Here is a 27,751-nt window from a genome sequence, read left to right on the forward strand (position 1 = left end):
CTCTGGTTTCACTTACTTGTGGAGCATAAGGAATAATACGGAGGACATTGGGAGATGGAGAGGAGAAGTGAGTTGGGGGAAATCAGAGGGGAAGACAAACCATGAGAGACTGAACACTGAGAAACAAACTGAGGGTTTTGGAGGGGAGGTGGGTGGGGCGTTGGGTGAACCTGGTGATTCCTTAAGAAATTAAGGAGGTATTAAGGAGGGCACGTATTGCATGGAACATTGGGTGTGGTCCATATTAAAAAAAATAAAAAATAAAAAAAAAGAGAGAACACTCAGATCAGAAATCAGAGAGAACACATTACAAATCCTATCACCAATACACAGAGGGTCATAAGAGACTACTCTAAACTATATATACATACCAACGAATTGGAAAACCTAGAAATGGATAAATTCCTACAAACACACAACTTACCAAGATCGAATCATGAAGAAACAAAAAATCTGAACACACCAATAGAACACTGAAATTTAATCAATAACCAAAACTGCCCAAAGTCAAGACTGGATGGTTTCACTGGGTAACCAAACATTTAAAGAATTAACATCCATTTTCCTCAAACTCTTCCAAAAGACTGAAGAAGAGGGAAAGAGGGAATACTCCCTAACTCTTTACCAAGCCATCATTACCCTAATGCCAAGCCAGACAAGGACACTACAAGAATACTCTAAGCCATTATCACCAGTGAGTTTGGATGCAGAAACTCTTTTTTTTTAATTTATTTTTTTATTAACATATAATGTATTATTAGCCCCAGGGGTACAGGTCTGTGAATCGCCAGGTTTACATACTTCACAGCACTCACCATAGCACATACCTTCCCCAGTGTCCATACCCCCACCCCCCTCTCCCTCGCCCTCTCCCCCCAGCAACCTTCAGTTGTGTTTTGTGAGATTAAGAGTCTATTATGGTTTTCTCCCTCCCAATCCCATCTTGTTTCATTTATTCCCTTCCTACCCCACAAACCCCCCCCACGTTGCCTCTCAACCTCCTCATATCAGGGAGATCATATGATAATTGTCTTTCTCTGATTGACTTATTTCACTAAGCATAATACCCTCTAGTTGCAAATGGCAAGTTTCTAATACCCATGTTGTTGCAAATGGCAAGATTTCATTTCTTCTGATGGCTGCATAATATTCCATTGTGTGTATGTGTGTATATATATATATATATATCACATCTTTATCCATTCTAGAAGCAGAAACTCTCACAAAATACTAGCAAGCTAAATTAAACAGTACATGAAAAGGACTGTACACCACTAAAAAAGTGGGATTCATCTGAAAAAATTCAACATCCATTCGTGATAGAAACTCAGTGAACTGGGAATAGAAGCAGACCTTAACATATTAAAGGCTGTATGAAAGGCCCATAGTCCACCTGTACTCAACTGGTTAGAGATTAAAGCTTTTCCTCCAAGATCATGAAACAGACAAGGATGCCTACTCTCACCTAAAGCAACCTAGTACTCTAAGTCATAGCCAGAGCAGAGGCAAGAAATAAAAGGCAACCAAACTGAAAAGGAAGAAGTAATGCTGTCACCTATTTACAGAGGATATTATGTATAGAAAACCCTGAGGGCTCCACCCAAAAACTGAGAACAGATGAATTCAGTAAAGTGGCAGGATATAAAATCAACACACAAAAATCAGATGCATTTCTATACAATAACAGTGAACTATCTGAAAAAAAAAAATTAAACAATCTCATTTACAATAGGATGAAAGTCAATAAAACAAGAATAAATTTAGGCAGGTAAAAGATCTGTACATGTAAAGCAATGGTGAAAAATATGAGTACATAAATAAATGGGAAAACATTTTATGCTCTTAGGTAACAATTAGTATTGTTAAGATATCTATCCTACTTAAAGCTATCTATAAAGTAAATGCAATCCCTATCAAGATTCCAACCACATTTTTATATAAATAGAAAAACAGTCTTACACTGTTTTTTATGGAACCACAGAATACCATGATTAACCAAAGCAGTCTTGAAAAATAAAGCTGGAGGGATCATGCTTACTGACTTCAAACTATATTACAAAACTACAGTAACCAAAATACAATACTGGCATAAAAACTGATACATAGATCAATGCAAATGAATCAAGAGCCCAGAAAGAAACCATACATATATGGTCAACTAATATTTGACAAGAAAGCCAAGAATACCTAATGGGAAAGATGGTCTCTTCAATAAATACAGTTGGGAATACTGGTTAACCACAGGCAAAAAAGAAACATACAACTAGACCCCTACATTACACCACTCAAAAATTAATTCAAAATGGATCAAATACATAAATTTAAGACTTAAAACTATAGAACTCCAAGAAGAAAATACAGGGGGAAAGTTTATGGACATTGTTTTGGGCAATGCTTTTTGGATAGGACAAAAAAAGCACAAGCAATAAAAACAAAAATAAGCAAGTAGGCTTTCATCAAATTTGCACAGCAAAAAAGCCATCAACAAAATGAAAAGGCAGCCTCAGAATAAGAGAATATATTTACGAGCCACACATCTGACAAAAGGTTAATATACAAAATATATAAGGAACTCCTACAACTCAAACAAAAAAAATCTTATTAAAAAGTGAGAACAGGAGTGCCTGGGTGGCTCATTGGGTTAAAGCTTCTGCCTTCAACTCAGGTCATGATCCCGGGGTCCTGGGATGAAGCCCCATATCAGGCTCTTTGCTCAGCAGGGAGCCTGCTTCCTCCTCTCTCTCTCTCTCTCTCTCTGCCTGCCTCTCTACCTACTTGTGATCTCTGTCAAATAAATAAATAAAATCTTTAAAAAAAAAAAAAAAAGTGAGAACAGAATAAACCTCTATTCCAAAGAGGATAAAGAGCTAAATTCTTCATCACTAATCAGCAAAAAAATCCAAATAAAAAACCTTAAGAGGGGGCACCTGGGTGGCTCAGTGGGTTAAGCCGCTGCCTTCAGCTCAGGTCATGATCCCAGGGTCCTGGGATTGAGTCCCGCATCGGGCTCTCTGCTCAGCGGGGAGCCTGCTTCCTTCTTTCTCTCTCTCTCTTTCTCTCTCTCTGCCTGCCTCTCCATCTACTTATGATCTCTGTCTGTCAAATAAATAAATAAAATCTTAAAAAAAAAAAAAAAATCCACAAGAGGGAGGCCTGGGCGGCTCAGTGGGTTAAAGCCTCTGCCTTCAGCTCAGGTCATGATCCCAGGGTCCTGGGATTGAGCCCCGAGTTGGGCTCTCTGCTCAGCAGGGAGCCTGTTTCCTCCTCTCTCTCTGCCTGCCTCTCTGCCTACCTGTGATCTCTGTCTGTCAAATAAATAAATAAATAAATCTTTTAAAAACAAACAAACCAGAAGAGGTATTACTTCAGACCTGTTAAAATGGCAGTTATCAAAAGGATATCAAGTGTTAGTGAGAATGAAGAAGTGGGAACCCAGGCGCACTGTTGTGAGAATGTACATTGTTACAGGCACTGTGAAAAATAGTACAGATAAAAAAAAAAAAAATTAGGGACACCTGGGTGGCTCAGTTGGTTAAGCAGTTGCCTTCGGCTCAGGTCATGATCCCAGCGTCCTGGGATCGAGTTCCACATCAGGCTCCTTGCTCCGTGGGGAGCCTGCTTCTCCCTCTGACTCTGCCTTCCACTTTGTCTGCCTGTGCTCGCTCTCGCTCGCTCTCTCTCGCTCTCTCTCTGACAAAGAAATAAATTAAAAAAAAAAAAATCTAAAAAAAAAAAAAAAAAATTTAAAACCAGAACTTCTGTCTGATATCAGCAGTCCCACTTCTGGGTACATATCCAGAGGAAATGAAAATCACTCTCTGGAAGAGATACCTGTACCTCCATGTTTACAGTACTATTTATGAAACTAAAATGGCAAAAAAAAAAAAAAAATAAGTATCCGTTCAGATAAATGAATAAAGAAACTAGTGTATACATATACATAATAGAATATTACTCAGCCGTAAGAAAGGAAATGCTGCCATTTGCAACAGTATGGATGAACCCCAAGGGCATTACACTAGGTGAAATAAGTCAGAGAAATACTACATGGTATTACTTACATGTGCAATCTAGAAGTAACAAACTCCCAGAAACAGATTAGTGGTTGCTGGGAGCTGGTGAATGAAGTGGATGAAGGAAGCTGGAGGGAGTGGATGAAGGCGGTCAAGGAATACAATTTACAGTTCTAAGACTAACAAATTCTGAGGATCTAATGTACAACTTGGCCAATCTAATGCTGTATTGTATACCTGAAAATTGCTCAAAGTCAATCTTGAAAGTTCTTTTTTTTTAATTTATTTATCTGAAGGGGTGGAGAAGGGCAGAGGGCGAGAAACCCTCAAGCTGATTCCCCGCTGAGTGCAGAGCCCAGGAAGAGACAGGGCTGGATCCCAGGACCCTGACATCATGACCTGAGCCAAAATCAAGAGTCGGACACTCAACCGACTGAGCCATTCAGGCTCCCCTAATTCTTAAGTTCTGACTGTGGGACTGAAGGTAAGGTATGGTAACTAAATGAGGTGACAGACATGTTAACTATCCTTATCGTGGTAATCATTTAGAAATATATATGCTCCAATCACCATGTAGTACACTTGAAACTAACATTGTGTGTCAACAGTACTTCAATAAAATAAATATTGGGCCATTATAAAGCATTTATACACACACACACACACACACACACACACACACATATATGCATCAATCAAGTCACACTGTATACCGTAAGCTTACACAATGTCATATAGGTCAATTGTATCTCAGTAAAGTTGGAAAAATACCAAAAGAAAAGAATGAGATCAGTTTCTGGCCTGTTGAGGTTTAGCATCTTTTACAGAGTTTGATTATAGCTGCTCTTCCGAAGACAGCAGAGCTGGGGATACTCTAACATGAAAGGGCTCCCATCCCCCATGAGAAATGTGAAAGGAACCAAAGTGGACAAAGAAAAGGTAAGAGGACCAGAGGTAACGCCCTGAGGAAATGAAAATCAGAATCAGGAAACCTAGAATGGAACTTGGTAAAAACTGTCCAGAGAACAGGACAATCAGAAGGAAAGGAATGTCATGGTAACTAAGGAAAGAGAGCTGCAGACAAGAGCGAGTGGAATGTATTACATATAAGATCTAATGATTAGAAAGCCACTTATAGTTAGGATGGTAAATCTAGAATAGCAAGAAAGAATCAAGTAGTTTATACTCCCTAGAGGGCAACTTCTGAAGGGAATGAGATAAAGGATAAGAGCAAGGGCCAAAGGATACATCAGCTTCCCGTGGGCAGGATGTACATCCCAGGGAAGCAGCAGTCCTGGGCCTCTGAGAGGTCCTGCATCCAGAAGGCGACTCCTGCAGAGGAATAGGCTCACGGAAGACCAGGGCAGAAGACCAAAGGATACATCACCAGTGACAGTGACAAGGGAACTGTGGGTGAGACTGGGCACCAGGGAGCACAAAAAAAGCACAGGAGAAAAGAATCAGCATCTATAATTTCCTACACCTGTAAAAGGCAGAACAGTCCCCCACGTCCATACCCTCATCTCTGGTCCTATAAATGAGTTACATTACCTGTTAAAAGGGGACTCTGCAATACTATGTTGCAGTATTACAGTAATACAGGAGTCCTTCAAAGCAGAGAACTTTCTGTAGAGGGAGACAAGAGATGCCACAGGAGGAGAAGGCATAGAAATTTTAAACAGGAGATGGATTTCATGTAACAGAGAGGTAGGGGCCCACACAAAGGATAGGAAAGAGGCCTTTGGGAGCTAAGGCAGCCCCCAGAGGACAAGCAGGACCTCAGTCCTACAACAGTGAGGAACTGGATTCTGCCACCATGAACTTGGAAGAGGTTCTTCCCAAAGCATCCGGTAAGATCCCAGCCATTTGGACACAGATTTCAGCCTTGTGAAACCTGAGAAACCAGGTGAGTCAACCTGGACTTTGACTTGCAGAACTAGGAGACAGTATGTTGGCATTTAAGCCATCAAAAACCATGGTAATTTGTTACAGCAGCAATAAAAACCAACATCACCCCAGAGCACCAAGGACAGATTATAAACACCCTAGACCAGAAGCAAACTCTTATTCCTCCTCTCCTCACCTCCCATGTAGTCCTAGAGGAAATAGTTGGCAGTCTGGAGAGGATAGCCAAGTAAGGTAGAGAAACAAAAGAGGCCAAGCTCATTCCCTAACCACTGCCCCGAATGGAGACCTAAAGTAAAGCCAGCCTGTAAGGGAGAAAAAGACAGCTATTTTTTAGATCAAAATTATTTTTATAATTTTTTTCTGTTCAATCTCAAAGCCAAGAGAAAGACTGAGACCCGCCTGGGATTTCACCTAGGAGCACAAGAATAAGCCAAGGGAGCTGCTATAAAGAGGCAACAGCTACAATGATCAAGTCACTTTCAGCTTGTATCTATCATGCTCAAATCATTCAAAAACCAGTTAACATAGACCTACAGTGAGTCCAATAGTAAGCACTGAAACTTGACTTCCAGAAATCAAAGTTGTATATACAAGATGTTCACATAGCTATTTCACAAAGCTAGATCCACACAGAAACCAATAGGGGCTTTTGGATAACAATTCCACTTTAACCAAAAGACAAATGGGAAAAAGAGCCCTTAAGTAGTTTCAACATTCATCATTGCTTAAAAAAATAAGGCTCAACCCAACCTCGACCGAAAAGCCCTATAAACTATTGCCCAGAGACCAAGTAAATCCATCTCCAAAATAAACAAGAAAGGATTACAAATATTCAAGCATTATACCCTTACCTCTCATTATCAAGTCAGCACACTGAAGACTATTAAAAAAACAGTTTCTGTAAGAACAGTTTTTATATTTTATGTAAAAATTACTTCAATACTTTTGATAAAGTTAAATAAGTTTTTAAAAATTGCACAATGTCAAAACTAGGCATTTAGATGTAAATTTTAAATGACAGAAAATCCCTGTAGCGGCAAACGCCAAGACTTAGTTAAGGTTGCAGACTTGATGCGGCTTCTTCTAAAGGACAGAGGTACGACGGACAGGGGTGCCTAGATGGCGCAGTTGGTTAAGTGGTAACTCTGGATTTCCGATGAGGTCCTGATCTCAGGGTCACACATTGTGGGACTCCACACTCAGCAGGGAGTCTGCTCAAGACTCTCTCTCTCCCCAAATCGTCCACCCCGCCCCTGTTCTCTCCCTCTTCCACTCACTAAACAAATAAAAGTTAAAAATGTTTAAGAAGTACTAGATATGTAAGTAAAAATAAAAAAATTTAAACTCAACACTTCATCTAGCATTCTCTACAGACATAGACCAGCTTTAAATTTGTCAAAAATGCAGTACCCTGTACAGCCTGACAGATATCACTCATCTACATTTAGGGAAGGGAAGAGAACTTCCTCAGCTCCAGAAACATCAGTGGATTTTCCCTTATAATGTATTGTCAGTCAAGCAATCAGAAAGGGAAGAAGAACCTTTTAAAAAAAAAATAAAATAAAAATAAGACCTTAGTTCTCACAAACTCACTTAGCGAACTGGGCATCCCTGACCCATCAAAAATTTCATTTTACTGCTGCTGAGTAAAATGAGTTTGATTGCAAATGATTTTCTGCCAACAGGGATACCTGTTTAGATTTAACAAGCGATCGGGCCCAGCTATTAAATATGTATTGTGTAAACACTTCAGAAATGTCAATATCCTTCTGCCCTATTCATAACTACAAACACTTAAAGTCTTACCCTTCTCTGGGTAACTGACCCTCTTCACAGTAACTGAAAAATACCTCAAGTAATCACGGTCAGTACAGAATACCGCGAACTATATCCAGTACTCCCTGTAGCTATACTTGTAATGGCTTGTGGTGTTAAGATGTGGCCTCATAAACACCTTATATTAATAGCTTACTCACTTATACTCAGATGCCACTAGCAATCATGATCAAAAAGAAAAACGTCTTAACAAAGTAGTCACCAGGAAATGAAAGTAGTACCATTCTAGAATCTCCTAGGTAATTTAGGTCAGTGATTCCACATATAGTACATGGAATGAGAAGGGAGCTAAGGGCACTTTATTATCTGGAGTCCTCCAATGTGGTATTGAAGAGAACTACCATAATATAAGCCTCATTAACAGAGGCAAAGGCCAGCAAAATATAAAACAAAAACAAACAGAAGTCCTCACTTCGGTGGCACATACGCTAAAAATTGGGGGGAAAGAAAAGATTTTTTTTTGCTCAAGGCTAAAATGATACCAACTCATGGAGATGACAGAGTTAATAAGGAGTTATAAATGTGTGTGATTAATTAAAAACAAAATTAGTCCTTCATCAAGAGCTGACATAATAGGTAAGAATGTCCCAAGTCTAAGGTTCATGCAAAACAATACTAACATATGCTCAGTGATGAAAAGTTAGGAACCACTAACACTAATTAATCCTATGGAGACACAATCTAGGCATTCTCTCTTTCTGGGGCCTTCTAAAGCTCCATGTATAACCCTGAACACAAATATTTGATGAATAGAAAAATAAGGCAGTATAAGGGTAAATATTTTGTTGATTCCCGTTAAATAATGAGGAGACCAGCTATTAACTTTCTCAAATTTCAAACACATTTTACACACTAAATAAGTCAATTTCCCTAAAAACTAATAAGGCTGTCAAAAATAATAGAGGAATAGAGAAAATAAATCCTGAGTTGAAATATTATATAACTCTTCAAATGGTATAAAAAAATCCTCTCATAATTGGCCCTAAATTATCACTCCAGTCCAATTTTTTCAAACCTCTCACACAATCCCCCCCCTAAGCTATTTGTACCTCGCTCTGTCTTGGTTCACTGTCATTTCCCCATCTTAAAGGAATGTCCTTTCACTCGGCTTATTCCAACCCTATAAGGCCACACCTGCCTCTAAGTCCATCTGCTCCAGGAAATTTCCCTAAGCTACTATAATAACCTTTCAATTTTGGCTTCCCCTGAAGCTAATGAGGTATCTCAAAAATTAGTTTCTTCCTACTCTGAATTTACAAGGAACTTAACCATTAATTAGAACCCTCTGGCATTTCTTACTCATTTAATTCTTCAAAATGTTTATTTTGATTCCTCCAAGATAAGCAACTTGAGGGTAAGAGCTATATGTAAAACTATTTAGATGCAATCAGCATTCATTTTGTGATAAATGATTTTGAACGTACTTAACACAGTGGGTTGTTGGTCAAATTAGTTTACCCATGAGCAGAGTCAGGACCACCATTTATTGGAACCAACCGAAGGCGGCTTCTAACAGCACTGTCTCCACCAGAAAAGACACACCCCAAAATAAGTAAGTTCTAGTCTCCTCAGATAGAAATGTTCTGGGACTCTATGAACCTGGTTATCCTGAGAACTAAGAAAGGAATCAAACAAGAAAAAAAGATGAACAAAATCAGCATACACATACACAGCACTGTGATGATCATTCTAAAATGCAAACAACCCCTAATAGACCCCTTAGATAATCTTTAAGATTCAAAATGTACCATTATGATACTTGAGAGGGTTTTTATGTATTCTATATATTACACACACACACACCCACACACACCCTAGTGTGCCAATCTTCCTCTCTTTTCTTTTGGGGGGGGGGGGGGTTAATCCTAAAGCTCTGTATGCCTAAATTGCTATCTTCAAGGACATTAGAAATCATATATGGAACACAAGCCTTAAATGTTCATTGGTCCATTAACAAGGTAAGGTTTTTTCATCAATCATTTTATGGAAAAAATAAATTCTTACCATCATCTTTTCAAAAAGTTCTAAGACTTCATTCTGTGACAGTGGCTTTGGAATATTTTCCATCACCTCAGAAGAGCAATCATTGCTTGAAAATGCAGTCTTCAGGTTGGAAAGTGGAGGTCTCTCCTTCTTGCTCCCTGGAATTCTTATGCTGGCAAATTTGTCCAGCTACAAAGGCAAAGGAGCACATGCGTTAATATTTCCTCCAACAACGTGTATCTGGTTGCCAAAATAACCCCCCACCAAAGGGTTGATCCCATGATTTCATATCACTATGATTTCATCAGAAGGCATTCAGCACTAGAATCTTTAAGATTTTTAAAACACAAAAGTGTTCCATAACCATCTTGTCTAAAAACAGAAAAGAGATCAGGTAACCTCCAAAGATTCCTTCTAATCTTAAATTACAGAATTAAGATTCTAACGGCAGGTGACATTTGCTTTACAGATTAGCAAACTAAGCAGTTTTACAAAGGTAACTGGGCTAATTTGGGGGTGGGCAATCAAACCAATATTCAGTGTCCTAGCTCCCAGCTCCCTTGCCCAGGGCCCTTTTCACAGAATTCCTCGATCACATTTGCTAGTATGCACTAAGAGTTGAATTCTGCTTATATCTCTAGAGCTTGTTGGTCTGATAAATAACACATTTCTCTTCATTCAGGCTGGCCTGTGTTTGAACTTCACGAGCAGCTATAGAGTAGGATGGCTAAAGCCTCAGGAAATAAAGCTGGGGATTTTGCTGCAATGAGATTTCTTATATTAAATCAAATAGTTCACTGATATTTGCAAGTATATAGATATTACTTTATAGAGCTAATTATTTATTCTTTGGAAATTGCTTGATTTCACAAATTCTGTTCCTCACATAAAACCCAGACTCAAAGTTTCAAGCGGTATCAAAAAGGCAAAGAAGGTCTTAAAGTAGTTAACAGAAGTGTGTTCAGAAACCACAATGGTTCCGTGAATTGTTCAGTGTAACTATATCTTACACTGTTTTTGCCATAATGCATATAAGCTATTGACTTGCGCTCTTCATGGTAGCCACTAGCCATGTATGGTTGTTTAAATGTAAATTATAAGTTCAGTTTCTTTGTTGCACCAGCCACATGTCAAGCCCTCAAGAGCCACATGAGGCTGGTGGCCCTCATACTGGTCAAAGCACATAAAGAGCATTTCCAACAGAAAATTCTATTGGATAGCGTTAGTATAGCCGAGTAGAGAAATGTGATACAAAATACTGAATTTAAAAGGACAAAAAGTCGCAGTATTAGTTCACAAAAGAAATAGGATTTCTTTAAGTAAGATGCAAAGATATTTAGCTTTCAAAACAGATCTTCAAATTCACTGTGAATACAAAGCCTAGAAAAAAATGCCATGTACTACATTCACACATGGTCCATCTAACAGGACCTAATCATGAAAGTCTGAAGAATATGACAGCTTCCAGCAGGATTTAGAAAGTAGTCACAAAATGCCACCACTGTTCTCATCCTCATAACAAAAACAAGCCAGAAAACCTCCCAAGTTACAGTTAGTGTTGCTTTCAACCCATCAGGCGGCTGAGGACATAAGGAAACCTGGAAGGACTACTAGGAAGTGACAAGCTGCTTTGATCCCTGACAAACAGACTAAGAATTAAACAAGGATTTAAAAAAAAAAAAAAAAAAAAGCCAAATTTTTAATGAACTATTGACAGCATGGGTTCTGGCATGAGAAACTGGAATTCCATGGGGCCCCAGTCCTGGAGCAAGTCTACACCCACCTACCAAGGCTTTCCCTCAGGCCTTCACCAACTGCAGGAGTTAGTCTGCCAAAAGCTGGAGGGAGGGCAAGATATCCCCAGACATGAAGTGTCCTAGGAGGCCTCTCCCTAGGTAAAGAGACTGTCCTCCCAAACACTCTGAACTAAGCAAAAGATGGGAGAGAAGCCCTCATAACATATTCTGGATGTTCAGCGAGTAAATGACAGCTACCACCTGAAGGCCAGGAACAGACACCAAGTTGGCAAGGTATCTCCTGAAGAAGCTGAAAACAAGAAGAACTTTACATTAACCCTGAAAAGGGCATCTGAACTGTAAAGCAGAAAGAGTTATCCCAGTCTTGAAAACGAATAGTTCAGTCATCAAGCTAAAAGCAGAGTGCCACAGCCTCATTCGTTCTGAACAACCTTGAAGGCCCAGAGGAGACCACTCAAATTAAGGCAGCTTTGCCAAGCCCAGCTCAACGAGACACTCCATGGACTCAGTCCCCCATTTTAGCAGCCTAAAGAAAGGCACTCCCTTTCTTAGAAGGATTATGTCCACAGTATTCAAATAAAATGTATGTCTACCATATAATCAACTACTGATGTATTCGTTAAGGACCAAGAAAGCGTCACCTGGAGTCAAAGAGAAGCAGATCTAGAGATGGCCAGGATGATGGACTCACGGGTCATACTATCTCAAAAGATATTTGTAAAAATGCTACAGGGGGCACCTGGGAGGCTCAGTCATTAAGTGTCTGCCTTGGGCTCAGGTCATGATCCTAGAGTCCTGGGATCAAAGGCAGTATGGGGCTCCATGCTCGGGGGAAAGACTGCTGCTCCCTCTTCCACTCCCCCTACTTGTATTCCTGCTCCTGCTGTCTCCCTCTCTCACTCTCTCTCTCTGGTTCTGTCAAATAAATAAATGAATCTTTTAAAAATTCTGAAGGACATAATGAAAAGCGGACACAGTGTAGGAGATGGGCAATTTATAAAGTCATGGAAATCATTTTTAAGAGCATGTTAAAGGGACACCAGGTGGCTCAATTGGTTAAGCCGATGCCTTTGGCTCAGGTCATGATCCCAGCGTCTTGGGATCAAGTCTCACATTGGGCTCCTTGCTCGACAGGGAGCCTGCTTCTCTCTCCACCTCTGCCTGCTGGTGCATGCGCGCACGTTCGCGCGCGCTCTCTCTCTCTCTCTCTGACAAATAAATAAATAAAATCTTAAGAACATGTTAGAAATTAAAGATGTATCAACAAAAAATTCATTAAATGAACTTCAGGATAACCAGAACACTGCTGAGAAATGAACCAGTGAACCTAAACCCAGACCAACATAAAGCATGCAAACTCAAACACCACAGAAGGGAAAGAAAAATGAAAGAACAGAGAACCCCAGGGCTGTGGTACGGTGTGAAGCACTGTAATATAAGCGTAACTGAGGACGAGAAAAAGAAAAGGATATTGGAGATCTATTTCAGGAGATAATGACTGAAATAATTGATTTTCTAAAAATCGGTTCATGACTACCAGAAGCACAGCCACGGAGGAAGAATACCCAGACAAACAAGCCCACACCTAGCCACCCCCAGTGAAGCTGCTGAAAATCCCAAGTAAAGGGCAAACCATAAAAGCACAGCCAGACATATGAAGACACATTATATACAAGATAAAAATGACACAAATAACTCATTTCTCACCAGAAACTACAACAAAAGACAATGGAAGGGCATCTTTAAAAGTCCTGGGAAGAAAACGACAGTCATCATGGGATTCTATAACCAGTAAAAATACCTTTCGAAAATAGAAGCAGAATGTAACACTTTCAGACAGCTAAAACTTGAGAGAATCGGTCTCCATCAGACCTATACTCCAAAACAGGTCAAAAGAAGTTTTTCAGGATGAAAAAAGAAATGACACCAGATAGAATCCCAGATATATAAAACAAAGAACAGAAATGTTACTCCATCGGATGTCTATAATTTAAAAAAAAAAAAAAAAAAACGAAAAGCTATATTCAACTCAAGCTGAGTAACAATCCAGTGGCAGCGACAAGCATATAAAGAAGCAATTCTATATGAATATTAAAAAAATTTAGCAAGAGGTATGGACAATGAGTTACAGCAACAGAGAAAAGGGCACCCAACTCGTCCACATAAATACTCCTTTACTTTGGAAATAACCGAGAAATACACAATTGTCTCCATGTGATTAGAGGTCCCAAAGTGAGTGACTCAATGTGCCTCGGTACCCCAATTCTTGATACTGGTTTTAAAAAATTAGACCAAAAATTTAAGAATTGGGATTGGTTCCTCCCCCTGTCCTCTGAATCACTACTTCATTGCTGTAACTTCTCCACAGAGATCAATTCTTGAGTGTTAAATACATGCCGACTCCACACACCACACACAAAGTAGCTGAATATGTTAAACTCATAATGAAGTGAAATTAAGCAAAACAGCATTAATGTAGCATCAATATTATAAATGTAAACACGTCAATGAATGGGAATAGTAAGCGTAAGCAATTCACAAGTTAATTTGTAAATATATAACCCAATGGCTCCATCAGTGATAGTTACCAAAAAAATTCTAATTTCACCACGAACCAAAACTTTATAAGATTCTCTCAGTCACTGAGTCCCTTCTGTATTTTATACACTGTGTTAAGAGCTTGAAAGGCAGCATCAGGATGAATGCATTTGCTAATTTTTTTTTTTTTTAAGATTTTAGAGAGAGAACACAAGCAGGAGGAGCGGCAGGCAGAGGGAGAAGCAAGCTCCTCACTGGGCAAGGAGGCCAATACGAGACTCGATCCTGGGTACCTGGGATCACGACCTGAGCTGAAGGCAGACGCTCAACCAATTCAGCCACCCAGGCGCCCTGCATTTAATTTTTAAAATAAGGAAACTGCCTGGCTAAATAATAAAGTATAAGCTCCAAAACACTTTTATACATAACAATTTCATAGTATTTAACTTATACAACCCCATAAATGAAAAAAAAATTCCATTATGTTTTTAGAAGTAGAGCTGCATTTGTTTCAATAAACAGCATCATAAGTTGTACAACAACAACAATAAAATCGAATGAGCACACCGCCCCCATAGGCTTAGCACCTAAACTCTGGGGGAAGGTTGGATTTTATTCAAGTGGAAAACAATTTCACACATTACCACTAGGATAGCTAAAGGCAAGGTAGGAAAAATTAGCACAAAAAGCCATAGGAGTAGGAGAAAAATACATACAATCCTTCTATGCTGGAACAGTAAATTGAATTTGTTGAGTACCTTGGGCTTAGAGTAAAAGCATCCCCAGGTATGTGATGCTCTTACGGAACCCTGTGGGTATATTCCCATCATCTGGGCACTACTGACAAAGCTAGGTACAAAATGAACTTTACCTATCAAATCATTTTAAACGTTCTAAAGTTGTGGGGGGGGGGGGGAGGTTTTGTTTTTGTTTCAAGGAAGGATGCTGTGACTCCGCACAGAAATGAGGGTGGGTGTGAGAGAAACATTCCTAATTTTTCTCTCACAGAATTACTCAATTTGCTTAAAGGCACAATGGAACCCCCAAAGCAAAAGTTTTAAATGACTTTGTCCATAAATACACAATAGGAATCCCTGTTATGCTGACTAGAAGTTGGTTATTTTGTATTCAGCAATTTCACTGGGAGGTTTCGCAATCTGTGCACTTGCATAGCTACTTTTCATTTTACATGAATTCTCTTAAAGTTGAGCTAGAAACCCAATCCAAGGAGGTAAACTATATCAACGACTTGCCTTTGCTGAAGAACTGGTTAAACACACAGAAGACCGAGAGAATTCTATTTTAGTACTGTTTGGAGGTGGTACACCACTCTTAATTAATATGGCTTCAGCTGTGTCTGGGGTGTACAGAGTTTTATAAATTAATATCACTTATCTTCATGGGAAGTTAAATGAGCACCCTACTGAGTATTATCTCACACTGATAATCAGTAATTACAGTTTAAATAAAATTAATTAAACCAAAAACAGGCTTTAAAAAACTATCTGGATTTTAAGCTATAGTATAACACTACAATAGTGACAAAGTTCTTTTACAGTGTTTTAAATACTATCAGCATTGATTTTTTTTAATTTAAAACAAAAGGAAGATACTGTAATTATTAGCCATTTTAAATTTGAAAAGCCTGAAAAAGTATCCTAAATCTACTTCCTTAGAACCTCTAAAGGAAGTACCTATTTTCATGCAATCCAAGAGAATGAAGCAAATAAAAGTTCATTGTAATTATAAGTTAATTCCATGTGAATGCATACCTGAAATCTAGAAAAAAATTACTTAAAATTATCTACCAATTTTCACGCAATCTTGTCCTAACTATATTTAAGAAGATGGGGACACCTGGGTAGATCAATTGAGTGTCCAACTCACGTCATGATCTCTGGGGAGGGGGGTTGGTGGGATGGACTTCCGCATCCAGGTCTGGGCTCTGTGCTCACGGAGGAGTCTGCTTCTCTCTCTCTCTCTCTCTCTCTCTCTCTCTCCCTCCCCCCCTTCCCCTCCTCCCTCCTTCCCTCTGTCCCCGCCCCCCCTGGCTTGTGCTCTCTCTCTAAAATAAATAAATCTTAAAAAAAAAAAAGAAAGTTGAGGAAGGAGAAGGAAAAAAAAAAACCTAACAGCTAAAATCGCTTGGCTTTTTAATTAACTTTATTACTATACAAGCAACTTGCTGATTAAAAAATGGGCTCCTGAGTCTGAATTCTGGATCCTGCCCAGCCACCTGCTTGTTGTGTCAAAGCTAAGGAAGCTATTTAAATCTTTCATGATAATACCTATCCCCTGCGAGTTGTTAATAGGAAATGAAGTTCCTTCTCACCTTTCTGCTTTGGGTTAAGGCCTGAAATGCCTTCGGAGACCACTTTATCAAATGGATTCCATACTCCGCATCATCACCGCACACAGTTTATTCCCTTTTCGTGTCCTTTCACAAGACTTGTGAAAACATGCAATTCCTTGATTTATTTTGAGAAAGTTGATGGGTCTCTTCCCCACTAAAATATAAGGGGCATGCTAGACAAACCATCAACTGTCATAGTCACTATGGTAGCCAGTCTCTAAGATAGTCCCAAATAATTCTGACTTGTATAAACAGTAGGATACTGTGGAAATTATGGAGTGTGGTTTCTAAGACCAGATCATAAAAGACCACACCAGGAAGGCACTCAAGACCTGGTAGAGGTCCACATGGCAAAGAAATGAGCTAAAGAAACTAAAGAGGCCGAGAAGCCTCTTGCCAACAGCCATGCGAGTGTGCCATCTTAGAAGCCCAGCTGAGCCTTCAGATGACTTATTATATAGCAACAGAGGACTACTAGGTCCTCAGAGAGTAAGAGTTATATAGCTCGAACCAACATCTTCATTACAGTCTCATGGGACTCAAAGCCAAAACCACATACTAAGGCAACTACCAAATTCCTGCCCCCAGAAAAAGTGCAAGAAACTAAACGATTGCTGTTTTAAGTCACTAAAATTTGGGGGTAACTGTTAACACAGCAACAGGAAACTATTATAGTCACTGCTGTATGTGACTAGCAGATAGAATCTAGCAGAACCTAGCAGATAGCTAGCAATCAATTAGCACATGGTGTAAGTGAATGAGCAATTACTGGATAAAATATATAAGATACAGTACCATCCATGAAGAGGCTTACCAACTGAAGAAAAAAACAGGAGAAGCTACTATAAATAAAGATAAAATATATAGATGACCCCAAGAAAAAAAATCATAAGCCAAATAAACTAGCAATGGAAAGGAATAAGTGATTAATTCTGGTGTGAGGGAACCTCAAAATAGGCTTGAAAAGAGGATACATCAGGGAACCCTGTGAGGCTGATGGGAGAATTATGGAAGATGGTACACGTTGACAGTCCAAAGACATGCGTTGACAGTCCAAAGACATGCTTGCCTGTTCCATGGTCTTAACTGAAGGGCTGGTGCCATCAGCACTAAGATAGAACTAAGATAGATCCAGAACTAAGACCTGGACTAAGATAGAACTCTTTTAAGGGGAAATTGGCCATTCATCCTTGCAGGTGTGAAGAACTAACCATTCCAGTCTGAGGCCACATCCGAGCACTCAGGAACAATTCCCACCAAGCCACCCACTATAACACTCTAACTTTAATAGCCCTTAGTGTGAGAAATGGCCCTCCCTGCCCTTAAATTTAGGTTTTAGTGAAATTCTAAGACGTTCCTTAGCCAGAGGCTTTGACAAGAAAGTTTACCATCACCCCCCACCCCCCCCCCGAAATGTACCTACTTACAGTAATTTACATTTAAATTTCAGAGGTTATCTTATTCAATAAGAAGCATACTCACTAGGTTATTAAAATTCCTTGAAAATGAATTGCAGGGACACCTGGGTGGCTCAGTCATTAAGCATCTGCCTTTGGCTCAGGCATGATCCCAGAGTCCTGGGATCAAGTCCTATATCAGGCTCCCTGCTCAGTGGAAGCCTGCTTCTCCCTCTCCCACTCTCCTTGCTTGTGTTCCCTCTCCCACTGTGTCTCTGTCAAATAAATAAATAAAATCTTTTAAAATAAAATAAATTACAATATGCCTTCTACAGCCAACTGTTGCAGAGCTGCCAGTGAAGATGCCCACACAGGAGAAAACGGAGGCCCCCAACAACTACCAGCACCAACTTCCCAGTCAGAAGTGAACACCCCATAAATGGATTCTCCAGCCCCAGCAAGACTTAGCATGACTGCAGCCTGAGCCAGTGCTGTGCTTATAATCTCATGGAAGACCTCAAACCACCACTATCCCACTAAGCTCCTTCCAAATTTTAGACCCAAGAAACTGAAATGCTATATATTTATTTTTGTTTTAACCCACTCAGCTTTAGGATAATTATATAACAACAGAAGACTAATACAGAGCTCCTCAGAGGATACTTTTAAATGACTAAAATAGGTATAATAACAAAAACAGTATTATTAAAATATTTTAAAATTTTATAGAAATAGGTCTTCATGAACTCATCATAGAACATGGGTAACAGGAAATCTAATTTCAACATAGTGTTGAACACAAACCACCTTTTGAAGTATCTTTAATCACTAATGTGCTTTGAACGTATCTGTTTTCTGTGGTATAATAAATTCACAGGTCAAATCCTTCTGTATGTGTTTGGAATTTGTTTTCACCTACATTCATAACTTAAAAAAAAAAAAAAAAACCTAAGTTTTACTTAAAGATTAATGAAGATAAAGAAATTAATTTTTTTTTCTCTTCCAGTTCAAGGACACCATGCATTTTACTACAGACCCCTGGTGTCCATGGCCTACGGCTGAAGAACCCCTGGTAGGTACAGAATAACAGAAATCAAGGTGGAAAAGTAAACAACTCAAGTTCTAATGCCTTTCATGCATTGGTGGCAGAAACTACAAGACCTCAAGTTGAGACCAACCAGGAGAACTGCACCAGAAATGCTCAAAAAGAGCTAGAAGCTTTTGAAGGAAGAAGCTAACAGGAATGAAAAGTCTTCAAAGAACATCTAGGTTTCAATTAGAGCAAGAAGGAAAAACAAACATTCAAAGACAGGCTTTGACTGCCAACGGGTAAAGTAGGAGGGCTTGAGAAGAACAGAGGAGTTGGGAGAGGATATCAGAGAAAAAGAATAAATGGACCTGGATGGTCAGAGAGGCATCTGGGTGCTGATATGGACGGGCTAGGACTTCTGATTTTGACTTAGATCAACAGAAAATCATCTGAATTGTAGTAATAATGAAAACCAATAAGGAAACAAATCATGAAACCATATAGATCGACTCTTCTTAAATCATCTTCTCTCTGTCCCTACTGCTACTGTCCTGCTTCTGGGCACCTGGACAACAGCCATAGCCTCCTCACTTACCTCTAAGTCTGCTCTGTCCCTCTACACCCAAACACTCCGAGCTACTCTCTATATTGACATCATTTTGATCTTACTGAAATGCAAATCCAAACCTGCCCCTCACTCTTATGCTTAAAACCTTTCAACTTTTGCATCCCCATTATTCAGAGAAGGGCATTCCAATTTTACCACGGCTCAAGAAGGTCCAGCTTGATCTAAACTGCACTTTTACTTCAGACAATCTCTTCACCACTCCAGCCCTCTTACGTTGTAGGACCCAGATGTAATGAAAAAGCCAGAGTCTCTTAAAAGTGCATGTTGTTCCCTGTGCCTAAATCCTATCTACAACCACAACTCCTATCCCATCCCCTTAATCTGGCTCATTTCAACTCCATCTTCAGCTCTCAGTTAACTACATCTTAGGTAGGAGCCTTCCCGACTCAAGACTGAGCAAGATGCCCACAAGTCTGGTGCCTGCCATTACCTAGTAACAACACTATTCTGAAACTACCTCTATCATATGTTTACTCTACCACGGTATAAGAACAGAATTATTATTTTATTCACTACTGGACCTACTCCTAGAATTCCACATCGTCCAAGCATATAGTGGGTGTTCTATTCGTTTTTGTTAAGTGAATAATAAATAGCTTTCTATCTTCCATGTCTGGGATACAAGCCATAGCTTCTTGCTTTGCCAATTCTTTCCCAACAAGATCAGAAAGAACTCCAAGTGTTATGGTTTTATATATTGAAAATAACCTAGACTTCTTCCTGACACTGATCCTTTGAGTATTAGTTCCCTAGACTGAACACAACCTTGACTTCTGTAATGCAACACCACGTGAGAAGAAAAATATCCACTCAAAGGAAAAAACAGTCACTTAAAAAGAATATTCAAACAATCCCTAAGTTATACCTACTCACATCTTTAAGTACAATTCTAATTTCCTACATGCAAAAACTATATACATAAAAGGAAATATAAATTAGCTCTGTAGATAAATATTACACTTTTTAGAAGACATAGATGAGTAATAGTGATAAACAAAATTTCCCGAAAACATCAACAATTGCTATTTGCCAACCCAACATTTCCATTAGGAATCCACTCAGTTAGTATCCAGGAAGTAAAATTATCAGAGTAAAAAAATACTACAACTTCTGCCAGCTTAGATTCCAACTTATGCTTCAGAAATAGTGGAAAAGTCACCTTCTCTACCAAGTCTTCTCCCAACATCAAAGCTAACCTTATACTTCCAATGAACACTAAATACAGTACAATGGGCCTGGAACAGTATTATTGTACACCTATACAACTGTAAACTGTATACACATCTCCTTTCCCACTGTTCCCAGAGGCAGAGACAGTCATATTTATCTTTGTATTCCTATAACAGTACTAACCACTCAAATGCTTAATGAATGAAGGGAGAAAAGGATGAATAAACGAGTCTGCACACCCACTACATCTTAGTATATTCAACTCTGAGAGCTCTTGATCTTATTCCTAAGTTTCTACTGATTTGAGTAGGAGCTCTCTAAACTATTCCATAAATATTTAAAGATTCTAAGATAGTACTTAAGTGTTACTACTGAAAACCTAAGTACAGGAAGCTCTAATTAACTCATATTAATGGGCTCAGAACAGCTCACCTGACTTAGTGAATAATTTAAGCTTATAGAATTTATTTGATGTATTTTACCACATACATTCAATTGTCCCAGGCCATGCTGGTTTATTTACTTTACAAAGAAAAGTTTCTTTTGAATATATCATTTCAAAGAAAAACTGGAAAATACCATAATCTCTGCATTATTATTCATGGTTTTTAAACCTACCAAGGAAAATAGAAGTTCATAAAAATTCAAAATGAACTTAAATTATAGTACAGAAAGCTTTATGTCCCATTAGGCCAATAAAGAAAATTTAATTAATTCTTTTAAGTTAAGCTCTTTTTTTTAAAGTTGATGATTTATGTTCTGTTAAGTGAGTTGCAAGTGAGGTACATAATCAGATAAAAATGATTATTTTCTTTCATAAGTACAACGTCCAATTAATTTAGCATTTATCCCACAAAGGAGGTCACATCTAGGTAGATCCAAGAATAGCCTGCAGAAAGGCCAAACACAGTCCTGTTAAACATATTCATCTGGGCAACTCTTCTTTGAGCAGATCACTCTCACATAACACACTTAGGAACATGCTGGAGTCATCTGGTAGCTGTTATATTGAGTTAGTCACAAGGCCCACAGAGAACAATTAAAGCCTCTCAAAACACTCATCAGAACCCACAACCAGGTGTTACCTTCAATGGCTTCGAAGACCAATGGCTCGAAGGCCATTACTAGATCCATGAATTGGTTTCCCATAGAGAGTTTTCCCATGTCTTTTACAATTAAAAAAAAAGAAAAAAAAAGATTCATATCCTTTACTCGTTGACATCTCTCATTCGCACACATAAAGGTCTCTCAGTTTTGTTTATTGGAAATACTAAAAATAATTCATTTCTAATTATAGAAAACTTCTTAGAATATTTTTACAATTGTAATTCTCAGAATTAAGATCAATGACTAGGATACAATATTTCCTTATCAATTTAAAGGTCAGAAGTCTCATACAAATGGCTTCAAGGGGGAAAACCAGAAAACAAGAAAATATACTTTGAGATTTTATACTGGCACTCCCAGTGGAGAAAGGAATAGTATTTAAAAAGCAATATAACTCTTTTGGTAAAGACCATGTTCTCTAGAATCAGTCTGTCATAGTCTTTTCTCACCACCCCCATGACATTGAACAAGTTATTAAATCTCTCTTGCTCAGGTTTGCCATTTTTCAAAATGGGAATAGTAATTTTCACAAGCTTCTAAGGGGGCATTAAGTATTTATAAAGCTAATATTTGGAACACTACTTAGCATAAAGCTAACAATTAGAGGGTCTTTATGTTGACTAAGAAATGCCTATCAAGTTAGAGAGGCAGGATCCTACCATAAAGGTCTTATAGGTCATATTAAAGAGTTCAGGCTTGACTTATAGATAACAGGAGCACCTAAGCAGTTTCAAATGAGGTAAAATATGGTCAGATATATAATTTAGATGGGTCAGCCTGGTGTGCAGGAAGCTGACTTTTTAGGGAGCAACAGAGTTTCTTAAAAATCCTGACAAGAGATAGGGAGCCTTGTGTTCTGATAGAAGGAATAGAGAAAAGGAAATAGATTCAAGAAATCATCATCAAGAAGCTACCTTCTATGAGAATATAGCAACAGAAACAAGCTTAAGAGGAAAGAAAGTCAAAGGTTTCATGTGGGGCATGTAGAGTTTCAAGTACAGATGAGACATCCATACAAAGGTATTCGGTAGGCCAGTGCAGTAATAGGTCTCAACTTAAAGGTCATAGACAAAGACATGGACTAAGGGGATCCACCCCAGTCCAGTACTATACACAGAGGGGAGCAGTGGCTGAAAGAAAGAAACCTGATAAATAATAGTTTTTAAGACAGGCAGGGGAAAACCACACAAAATAGAAAAAAGGTCATAGGGATACAAAAATCAATAAGGTTTTCTGTCCCTAAAAACAAGAAATATTTGTCCAAAGAGGAAGGGAATAACTATATCAAGTATAGCCAATAAATCCAGTAAATTTCCAAAGACTATAATTTAATGAATATTACTGGGGATATAAGTAGTCATTTTATAATGATGAAAGATTTACTGCAATCCTAAGTGTATATGCACTTAATTGCAGAGCTTTAAAATATATGGAGCAAAACTTATAGAACTGAAAAGAGAAATAAAAATCCAAAATCATAGTTGGAAACTTCCCTCTTCTCTCTCAATTATTAGAACAAGTGAACAGAAAAATCCAGAATATATGAACAACACTGTCAACCAATAGGACTTATAGACTAATTCTAAAACAAGTAGAATGCACACATAACATTCACAAAGACAGGCCACATTCTGGAAAGAGAGGACTCAAAAATGAAAATGATTGAAGTCACACAAACTATGATCCCTGGCCACAAGAGAATTAAGTTTTAAGTCAGTAATAGAATGATCAGGAAAAGCCAAATATTTAAAAGTTAAACACAGATCTAAATAACCAATGGGTTAAAAAAGAAATCAACAGGAAATCAGAAGATATTTTGAATATTCAGAAAATGATACAGCTAAAGTAGCTCTCAGAGGAAAATTTATAGTGTAATTTTTTTATATTAGGAAGCAAAAGCCTCAAATCAATTATGTAAGTTACTACTTTAAGAAACCATAAAAAGATAAAGGCAAAAGGAAAGATAAAAGCAAAATTATCATCCAGAAATTAATGAAACCTAAAACTGTTTTTCTGAGATCAATAAAATTGACAAATCTCTACCCAGACTGTTAAACAGCAGGGCGAGGGGAAAGCAGGGCCGGGGGACAGAAGACAAGTTACTAATCAGGATTAGAAAGGGGGGGAAAGATCCTATATATAAGAATAAAGATCCTATATATAAAAGGATAAGGAAATATCACAAAAACCTAATTCAAAATACAGATATGAAAAAATTCCTTGAAAACCCAAAGCCCACTCAAGAATGATTTGAATGGCCCTATATCTTGTGATAGACATTACAAGATAGGAATAGCAAATAAGCACAGTAAAAGATGCTCAACCTCATTACTCATTAGGGGAAACAATTTGTCAGTTTCTTATAAAGTTAGTAATAGTTACCACCTGATTCCCCTTCCAAAATGAAAACCGGCCCACAAGAACTATATCCAAATGTTCACAGCTTTACTCAGTCCCCAAAAACTAGAGACCCAAACTACTGAATATAGAAACTGTAGTATTACCAAACAATGGAATACTATTCAGTAATAAAAAGAACAAATTTCTTTTTTTTTTTTTTTTTTTATTTTTTTTTAATTTTTTTATTTTTTATAAACATATATTTTTATCCCCAGGGGTACAGGTCTGTGAATCACCAGGTTTACACACTTCACAGCACTCACCAAATCACATGCCCTCCCCAATGTCCATAATCCCACCCCCTTCTCCCAAACCCCCTCCCCCCGGCAACCCTCCGTTTGTTTTGTGAGATTAAGAGTCACTTATGGTTTGTCTCCCTCCCAATCCCATCTTGTTTCATTTATTCTTCTTCTACCCATTAAGCCTCCATGTTGCATCACCACTTCCTCATATCAGGGAGATCATATGATAGTTGTCTTTCTCTGCTTGACTTATTTCGCTAAGCATGATACGCTCTAGTTCCATCCATGTTGTCGCAAATGGCAAGATTTCATTTCTTTTGATGGCTGCATAGTATTCCATTGTGTATATATACCACATCTTCTTGATCCATTCATCTGTTGATGGACATCTAGGTTCTTTCCATAGTTTGGCTATTGTGGACATTGCTGCTATAAACATTCGGGTGCATGTGCCCCTTTGGATCACTACATTTGTATCTTTAGGGTAAATACCCAATAGTGCAATTGCTGGGTCATAGGGCAGTTCTATTTTCAACATTTTGAGGAACCTCCATGCTGTTTTCCAGAGTGGCTGCACAGCTTGCATTCCCACCAACAGTGTAGGAGGGTTCCCCTTTCTCCGCATCCTCGCCAGCATCTGTCATTTCCTGACTTGTTGATTTTTAGCCATTCTGACTGGTGTGAGGTGATATCTCATTGTGGTTTTGATTTGTATTTCCCTGATGCCGAGTGATATGGAGCACTTTTTCATGTGTCTGTTGGCCATCTGGATGTCTTCTTTGCAGAAATGTCTGTTCATGTCCTCTGCCCATTTCTTGATTGGATTATTTGTTCTTTGGGTGTTGAGTTTGCTAAGTTCTTTATAGATTCTGGACACTAGTCCTTTATCTGATATGTCGTTTGCAAATATCTTCTCCCATTCTGTCAGTTGTCTTTTGATTTTGTTAACTGTTTCCTTTGCTGTGCAAAAGCTTTTGATCTTGATGAAATCCCAGTAGTTCATTTTTTCCCTTGCTTCCCTTGCCTTTTGCGTTGTTCCTAGGAAGATGTTGCTGCGGCAGAGGTCGAAGAGGTTGCTGCCCGTAAAAAGAACAAATTTCTGATACACCAAAGCACAAGAGGGGTCTCAAAAGAGTTACACTAAGTAAAAGAAGCCAGACACTCCATTTATATGAAATCCTAGAAACTGAATTGTGTAGTGCAGTAAGCTGATTCATGATTCCCAAGAACCAAAATGGGCAGGGGGTTTGGGGGAGGGCAGGAAGGATTGACCATAAAGAGCACAAAGGGAATCTTTTGAGGGTGATGGAAAACTTTTCTATCATAATCATCGTGTATACATGATTGCATATATTTGTCAAAATTCATCAGGTTACAGCCAGAAAATTGGTTCATTGTGTTATAAAGAAATCCTTCCTCTTTCTTTAAAAAAAAAAAGAAAAAGCATATTCCTACTTATACCACTAGTATAGTGAATACATAGTTCACCAAGTGTGTTGGCAGTGTTTCTCCCTTGAAAAGCTCTATCACCAGGGATACCAAGGCTCCACAGCTTAATGAGTCCTCCGCATTCACACTGCTAGCAAGCGGCAGAACTAGCACCTGAACCCAGACTTCCACTTTCAACCACAAGTCATGAAGTGAAGAGCAGACACTTGGAGAGACTGGAGGACCTCTTCTGGTTGCTGTCTAAGCCAATGTCCATTGTCAAGCTATGGTTGTGAGCCATGTGTGGGACAAGAGATCAATGCAGTGGATCTGATCTGCACCCAAACCTTATTTTTTTTTTTTTAATGGAATGGAGAGGAGTAAAAATACAATAGAAAGGAGTGGAAAAGATCAGAGTTTGCAATGCTCAGAAACATTAAATAATTGTTTATAAAATTGTTTCAGTTGAGATGAGAATTTATGTGTATGTGTGCGGGGCGGTACTTCTTACTGCAGGTCCCGGCCAAGAGAGTTTGTAAATCATTACTGCAGGCCACACCAGAGATTATGATAGTAATACGGGCTGCGGGAGGGATAAAAGACAAGACAATCAGCAGGGGCCCCACACTTTAAACAAATGGTTGTGAGGGACAGTAAGCAAGTTAAAACAACTTCTAGACCACAAAAACACTCCGCGGACACACTGATGGAGAATTCAGCATCGTGTCATCCACGTTCAGTTTCTTTTTGTTTACCTTTCCTAACTGGGCTCCCTTCACTGCCCTTGTCTCAATCCTTTTGTCTCTCCATGGAAAGAGCTCTTTTCAACCCAGATGTAGACAATCGATGGTTGTAAACTAAACAACCTTTACACCTTGCATTGCTCTTTATACATCGTGATTGCTCAAGTATTTGTAGAAACAACACGGTTTCAAGTATATAAACTCTGCCCAGGGATCTCCACACCAGAGCAGGACTTTGCGCAAACGGACAGTGTTCTATGAAATCCTGACTGTAACTCAAGAAATAACTTGAAACGTGAAATATTTTTGTAGGCCTTCATCACAACAAATTAAAAGGAGATGAATTTTTAACATTAATGCTTCCCAGAATGTTTCAACTTAATGTTTCTAAAATACTCATTCAAACATGTGACTATAGGTGACACCATTCTTATGCACCTTCTCTCATGTTCTGCCCAAAACACGCTATTCTCACATTAAAGAGTTCTAAATTGGGGCACCTAGGTGGCTCAGTTAAGCATCTGCCTTCAGCTCAGGTCATGATCTCAGGGTCCTGGGATCCAGTACTGCATCAGGCTCCTCGCTCAGCGAGGAATCTGCTTCTCCTTCTCCCTCTGCTTGCCTCTCCCCCTGTTTATGCCCTCTCTCTCTCTGTCAAATAAAATCTTTCTTAAAAAGTTCTAAATTAAGAATACACATGCAACATGTATGTGGGGTGGCCACTTTAATTAGAAAACACTGGCAGCACACACTAAAGCTTCCACGGCAAATGCTTCCCTAAGCTCTAACTCCCCAGAAACACTTTACGGAGGCTCTTAGATATCCAGCTACCCTTACCTCCTTTCCTCCGAGTTGAGCACTGGTCTGTGACACAGTGTTTGAGGCTCAACTACAGATGTATCACATCATCCCACTGTCTATACATTGGAAAATATTTTTTAAAGGGGTGTAAAAGGGACAGAAATGAATGCAGCCATGCAACACATTTCAGCTTAAGCAAAACTCGGAACTCTATGAGGAAAGTAGAGAAGGTATAATTAGTCCTGCTTTACAAATAAGTGAACATTCAAGTTAATTGATTTGCCAAGGTCAAAGAGCTAAGAGGTGAAGTTTGTTCTTTCCACAAGAGTTTCCGGATTCCTCATCCAATGCCCTTTCCACAGTGCATCAATCAATGAGTAAGGTTTGCTTTTCAGAGCTTCTTATTCAGCAGAGCCA

At 38.8% G+C, this 27,751-nt stretch overlaps 1 long non-coding RNA gene across 1 annotated transcript in view; it reads right to left on the bottom strand.

Moving 5' to 3' along the window:
• LOC123392241 overlaps positions 1 to 27,751 on the bottom strand; it is a 53,227-nt gene that overhangs the window by 22,903 nt on the left and 2,573 nt on the right. Inside the window, exon 2 of the long non-coding RNA XR_006606954.1 lies at positions 9,762 to 9,929. This is a non-coding gene — a long non-coding RNA (uncharacterized LOC123392241). The remainder of the gene's footprint in view (positions 1 to 9,761; positions 9,930 to 27,751) is intronic.

This window comes from Mustela putorius, unplaced genomic scaffold, assembly GCF_011764305.1.
Source record: "Mustela putorius furo isolate JIRA1106 unplaced genomic scaffold, ASM1176430v1.1 tig00000466_pilon_pilon_pilon, whole genome shotgun sequence".
NCBI classification, from domain to species: Eukaryota; Metazoa; Chordata; class Mammalia; order Carnivora; family Mustelidae; genus Mustela; species Mustela putorius.